Raw genomic sequence first — 6,695 nt, forward strand, 5'->3', positions numbered from 1 at the left:
GTTGGCTGCCTCCTCGGCAGCCTCCTGCTTCCAAGGTTTAAAATTTCAATATGATACGCCTAATATGGGGCATATCATATTGTATCTTTTAAAAATAGATACGAGATACACATGGAAATCTTGTGTACCATCTTTTTTCATGTGTATCAGACCTGTATCGGGGGTGTATCGGGGTGTATCGGTAGCGTATCAACGAAAAAGATATGGCCAAAAGCCAAAAAAAAAATAAAGTGGAAAAGTAAGATTCTTTCACACCCCCCAATGACTCTAAAACTCCAAACCTCATTCCTAGAGTGCTAAATTTGCAAACTTTTGCAAGAAACAAGTGTGAATTGTTATTTTTTTGAATATTTTTCAAATTTAAAAAAAATATTGTAACAAATTTATAATTTTTTTTTTAAGTTTTTGGTAATATCTTATGATTTCTTTTTTCTTGAATGTATAAATTTATGTTAATCTACATTTCTTACATCCAAAATCACATTTTTTTGTGTTACCTGTAGATTTATGGAAATTTCATGAGATATTTGGGGAAATATAAATTAACAAAAAATTTGAAAATATAATTTTTTCTATGCGTATAAAGTCTAAATATGTTTTAGATCTATAGATTTATTTATTATATCCATAGAGCAATTGAAATTTTTTCTTTAATATTTTTAGAATAAAAATAAATAATAATTAATTATATTTTATCATTTGATCACAATGATTGAATATATTATAATTCTATGGATGATCTATCATATATTTCCCAAGTCAATTGAAATTTCTTCTTTAATAACTATTTTTTGAATATATTATATAATGCTTATTTGTTTTTTTAAAATTTTTGAAAATAAATAATAAATAATTATTAAGTATATTTTCACTTAGAAGTTGTGTTAATGCATATTTTATGGTTGGATAAGAGAGTTGGTTTTTTTCCATCCCATTAAACATTAAAACTTAAGAATTATAATTTATAAATTATAGTTAAGTATAGGATTTTTAATGAAATTATAATTAACTATAATATATTTCTTTTATAAAACCATTAAAATATATTAGTTTAATGTATATACACCTCATTCAGGTCTTATATTTAGTGTTGTTATGTATTTTTTTATTTATTAAAGTATTTATAGTGTTTCAAAGCGTATCTATGCATATCTTAGTTTTTCTCCAATACGCATGCTTATCCAAGGCATATCTTGACACGTCTCTTAAAATTGCCATTCTGATACACTTGGCGTTTCCAATACTTTAAACCTTGCCTGCTTCAGCCTCTCCCGCTTCGCCTTCAACGTAGAGATCTCCTACCTCAACCCCCGAACAACGCTGGCATGATTGGCCAGTTGCGCCTTAAGCTTGGCCACCTCTCTCTCTAGTGCGACCAATCGTTCTCCCGCAGCTTGAAGCTCAGCTAATTGCGCCTTCTGCTGTAGATATTTAGAGTGCTCCTGCTCGTACATTGATCAAACATCCCAGAGGCGATCGACCAATGTGACTGCTACACAAGCATTCTGCAGAAGAGAATGATAAGTATACATAAAAAAAAAATACAGCACAAGGGATAAAGGAACTCACTTGGGCAGCAGACCGCAAAAGCGCGCACTCTAAGGCTCCACTACCGACCCCAATCGACGCCTGAGTCATCAACATAGTCATAATCCCTCGAAGCAACTGCTCGAGAACCCCAGGCGTCTCCAAGCCATCATCGACACGAATCGAAAATTGCTGCATGTTGAGGCCCGAGCTGCTGCCGCCCATTTCCATCCCCAACGCGCCCCTTCAAGTTCAACCACGACAACATCATCATCCTAGGCCTCCCGCTGCCGAACTTTCCTTTGCTGACGAGCTGCCCTATCCGCAGATCGTGGTTGGTCCACTACCTCGAGACGAGCCTCCGACTGCATACCAGCTCGCCCCTGCCTCTGTAGAAGCACCCTTATCCGGCAAAGAATCTCTTCTTCGTTGGCCATCCTTATACCTGCAACATAGAATGAACGAGGCAGTAGAAAGCAAATAAGGGAATAGTGACACAGCAAGCAAATGGTAAAAGAAATAGACCGGCCACCCCCTCCATCAACCCAGCAAGCATCAGCATCTCCGAGCATGTGTACGCGATAACATCTATATCATGGATCATGCTTAGGGCTGACCTCTCCTCCCAAGTAAGCACCGTCCACTCGGGCTGCAGCACAATTGTCCTCGGCTCCCACAGTTTGACCGGAAAAGGGAGACCCCTGGGAATGCGCACAAAGAAAAATGACCTCTTCCAGTGCTTCCCAGAAGAAGGAGCCCCAACCAGCGACCGAACATTCCGCCTATTGGAAAAGTAGTAATAGCCCTGTTAATGGTGTTTCAGTTGGAGCAGAAAGCTCACTATCCCCAGGGTCAACTCAATATCACGGATTGCATAGTAGGACATGAGGCCGAGCAAGAACCTGAAGGAGTTTGGCATCAACTGCACTAGCAACACCCTGTACCAGCCCAATACCTCAAGCTATGCTCATACACACATATCCCGTCGGGTTAAGCATCAATGGCCATTTTTCCGGACTGCGGACACCTCATTTGGAACTCCATGGGAATAATGTACATAGCTCGTATTTGAGCTATATCCCTGGGTGCCAAGATGCAGGGCGTGGTGCCAAACAGATGACTTGCCCGTAAGGGGAGTTCTGCCTCCATCCCAGAAGGGCCAGCTTCAGCCTCCTTGACTTCGGTGGCCACAAAATCCCCCAACTCTAACTCATAGTTGGATCCATGGGAAGAGCTGGAATCGGAACCACTACTAGAGGACCCAGAAGAGGAAGAGAATCGATGGGATAGGGAAGACATGTCGAGCCAAGGAAGGCAAGACCGCCGAGCAATCACTATCGAGCAATCACAGCTGAGCAATCGCGCCACGTTCCGTTGAGCAAAATGAGCTACCTTCCTCACAAATGACCCAAAGGGGGGGCTCCCCCCTTTTCTTTTATAGTCACCACGAGCACAAACTGAGAAGAGATCAACGATACAGATGAAACACCTCTAACAATGCCTCGAAAGACCAATCGACGTGACCAATAACGCATGCGCAAAGCATTGGAAATCGAAGCGACGCCCCCAATAGGCAATGATTACGACCATTAGTGTTGGTCTAACCACTGACCCGGATCCTTGGTTGGGCCGCCCAAGGACGCCGGCCTAAATGGAATGCCCAGTACTAACCTCAACCGAACCCTGGCACCAAGCAAGACTATACGGCCGCGCAATAGTCTGACCGAGCATTACCCCTCCTCGACAATAGAACTAGGGGAGTGGTTCAGGAACCAAAATTTTGGTTCTTACTTAAGTTTTGCAGCCGAAGAATGGAGGACTCCTCGGCAATGACCAGCGCTGCGCCAACAATATGTATGCTTAGAAGCTCCTCAGTCAACCAACGAGCCAAGGGAACCTCATCGCTCGACTTTGGAACTAGAGGAGTGGTGTTGGGGTCATGGATGAGTTGGTCTAGAGAGACACGCTGCCCAGTCATAGCTCAGTCACGTCAGCTTAGCTCGGCCATGTCGGCATAGTCCGACTGAGCTATGTTACTACGTTGGTCCCTTGCCTTACCCTTCCAGCCATGTCAGCTACATGCCACGTAGATAAGCCCGACTACGGATAAGGGTGGAAAGACAGCTCCGCCGAGGAGTAGGACTCTACCCCGATAATCCAACTAGGAGACGGACCCCCGACTATAAAAAGATACTTCATGCTCGAGGTAAGGGACCCCAACTTCTAGCACCCATACTGTTACTTTGCTCGGACCAGCACCCTCATTGCTCCGCCCGACCATTCATAGCCCTCTCACTTCTCGGGCCTCTGACTTCTTTTGATCATAGGATACATAGCGCGACACCGTCCAATCAACAAGGATTATTTGGTTGCTCTCCTCAGTTCGTGCGCCACCTTGGATTGAGCAGCATCAAGATGCATGCAATATCACATGCAAACGAGGTATATTAACCCTTACATAAATAATAACTTTTGTTTTATTACTTTACTTTTCGAGGCAAAGAGAGCTAGTGCATCCATTGAGACTTAATCCGCCTTGGGGATAACATTAGACCTAAACTATTATTAGCATTGTATGTGTTCACACCTCATATTAATTATAATTAATATTCTCTCTAAACTCAAAATTCATCCTTAGATTACATATTTTTAGATTTTTATTCCTATGTAGGCTAAGAGCAAGGTTCAAAGTATCGGAACCATAAGGTGTATCGGAAAGACAATTTTAAGAGACGTATCGAGATATGTTTTGGATATGCATAGATACGGATGAAACATCAAGATATACATAAATATATTAGGAAATTCAAATATATCCTAAAAATATATTACTAACAATAATTACAAGTTTTAAATGATTGTAAATAATCCATTTAAATGTAAAAATCCATAATTTAATGGTTTATATGGTGTGAGATATTGGGACACAATTAGTAATAGTTGAAAATGATGGAATAAATAAAATGTAAAAGAAACAAAAAAAAAAACAAAAATGTGAATGTGTATGCATCAATTTATCTTAATATTTAGGGTAAAATACAAAAACCTCCACTAGACTTTCTGACAATCATAAAAACCTCCCCTATAGTTTCACTTTAGCAAAAATCTCCTCGTTATTTTTAAGAAATTTGACAAAAACCTCCCATCTGCCAATAATCATGACGGAAAACGTTAAACCGATGATCAAATCTTTCTAAATACATATTTTACCCTTTTGAAAATTAATTTGTATATGTTTTTATTATAGCAGCTTGCCGACATATTGTCATCTTTCCCTTTCCCATCAAGATACGTCTGTTGACATATTATCTAACAGTTGGAATCCTGACCTCTGCCTTGGAAAACTGGCGTTGAGGTCTCTCTCGATCTTTGCCACCATTGGCAATGTGTTGTTGGTGCTCAAGAGCTCATGCGAGAACTATCTCAGCCCGTGGAGCTGCGATCACTCATCAAATCCCAAGGTCAACTTTGAAGATTGTTGATGTGTCAAGAAGATTTGCATGGTTGATGTTATCTGCTTTCTCTGTAAAGAGGAGAACCTTGTGAAGGGATGGGAGATCCATCATATGGATGGCCGAACCATGCATGGTGGTTGGGCGAATTTTCAAAAATTTTCTCTCTCGTCAGGGAATCGTATTCCCATCATTTAGAAAAACTGCATTTTTCAAGGTTCATTCTACAAAACAGACCAAATTTGAAACCAAAAAGAGGAAGTATGGATATACCTGATACGGAATAATAGTAACTCCCAACGTAGGTGTTCACGCCCAAAGAGGTGACCAAAACCCGCCTCCACCGAAGATAACATAGCTTATGGTGAGGTAGGATCAATAAGGTGGTTCTTCAGCAAGAACTTGGCAGGATAAATCTCCCCAGATTTATCCAATGGCTATGAAGATTCTAAACTAGCATGAGTCTCATATGTGTCCAGTTTAAGGGTGTTATACAGAAATACATCAATATTACATGAATCAAATATGTACTTTATTCATTTACAATAAATGTCATAATGTACATCAATCTTATTGGAGCTGAGGGCATACACTGTCTAACACCTTGCGTGTTCTTCTTTTGCGCTTAAATTCCCGATCTCTGTTCTTCTTCCCAAGGCCAAAGGGATTGTGAGGCATGTTGAGCCGCATTTCTAGTTAAGATAAAAAAAATCATTAGCCTCTGTTTAGATTTAAATATATATTTTTCCATGTCGAGAAATTTGCATGGTGTACTTCTTTGACTGGTTGCTTTTTCGCTACTTAAAATATATTTTTTTTCATGAAAAACCTCAGCCAGTGACCACAGCTTTTCAACTAAAATTTCCTTTGTTTTCTCTTCAGTTTTGGACTGCATCATGAATTTTGTTCTACCATTTTATTGACCTACTCATATCAAAATTTGTCACTTATCATAAATGCAAACATGTCCATTTCTTGGGATTTATTTCCAACTAAATATCTCTTTTTTTTACTTTTACTATCAAACTTGTAAAAATTTCCAAGTAAAATAGTTAGGCAATTAATTTATGTTTCTCTATTTTTCTCATTTTTCAGCTTGTTAGATGCGATTCGTCTCATTCTCAGAGCCCAAAACCTGATCGTTCCAATATAGAGCAGCATCAGCAATAATTCAAGGAAAAAGCTCCTCTAGAAATCTTCATTCGGTCCTACACTCCACAACATCGGGAGTTCTTTTGGCTCACTCAGGAGGACGTGATTCGATTCGTCCTCAGCTTCATCAGTCTCTTCTCACCCATCGTGGCATTGTTCGTTGAATCTCTCGACATCATCAACACTAAAGTCCTAGCCATCGTATACCACGACCCGACCTACTCTGCTATGGACTTAATCTCCAGTTCCCTGTCTCAGAAGACATCCGTGGTCGTGGTAGATGACAACGGGAAAGGGAAAGGGAAAGATGACAATATGTCGACAATCATATTTTAATAAAAATAGATGCAAATTAATTTGCAAAAGGGTAAAATAGGTATTTGGAAAGATTTGATCATCGGTTTAACATTTTTCGTCATGATCATTGATGGAAGGGAGGTTTTTGTCAAATTTTCTAAAAATAGTAGGGAGGTTTTTGCTAAAGTGAAACTATAGGGAAGGTTTTTATGATTGTCAGAAAGTTCTGGGGAGGTTTCTATATTTTACCCTAATATTTATTAGTAT

At 39.7% G+C, this 6,695-nt stretch overlaps 1 pseudogene; it reads left to right on the forward strand.

Moving 5' to 3' along the window:
• Positions 1 to 2,824: 2,824 nt before the first annotated feature.
• Positions 2,825 to 6,467, forward strand: LOC148845847 (CBS domain-containing protein CBSX5-like; annotated as a pseudogene).
• The last annotated feature ends 228 nt before the right edge of the window (positions 6,468 to 6,695 follow it).

Source organism: Nelumbo lutea, chromosome 7, assembly GCF_056320005.1.
Source record: "Nelumbo lutea isolate HS-2025 chromosome 7, American lotus-T2T, whole genome shotgun sequence".
NCBI classification, from domain to species: Eukaryota; Viridiplantae; Streptophyta; class Magnoliopsida; order Proteales; family Nelumbonaceae; genus Nelumbo; species Nelumbo lutea.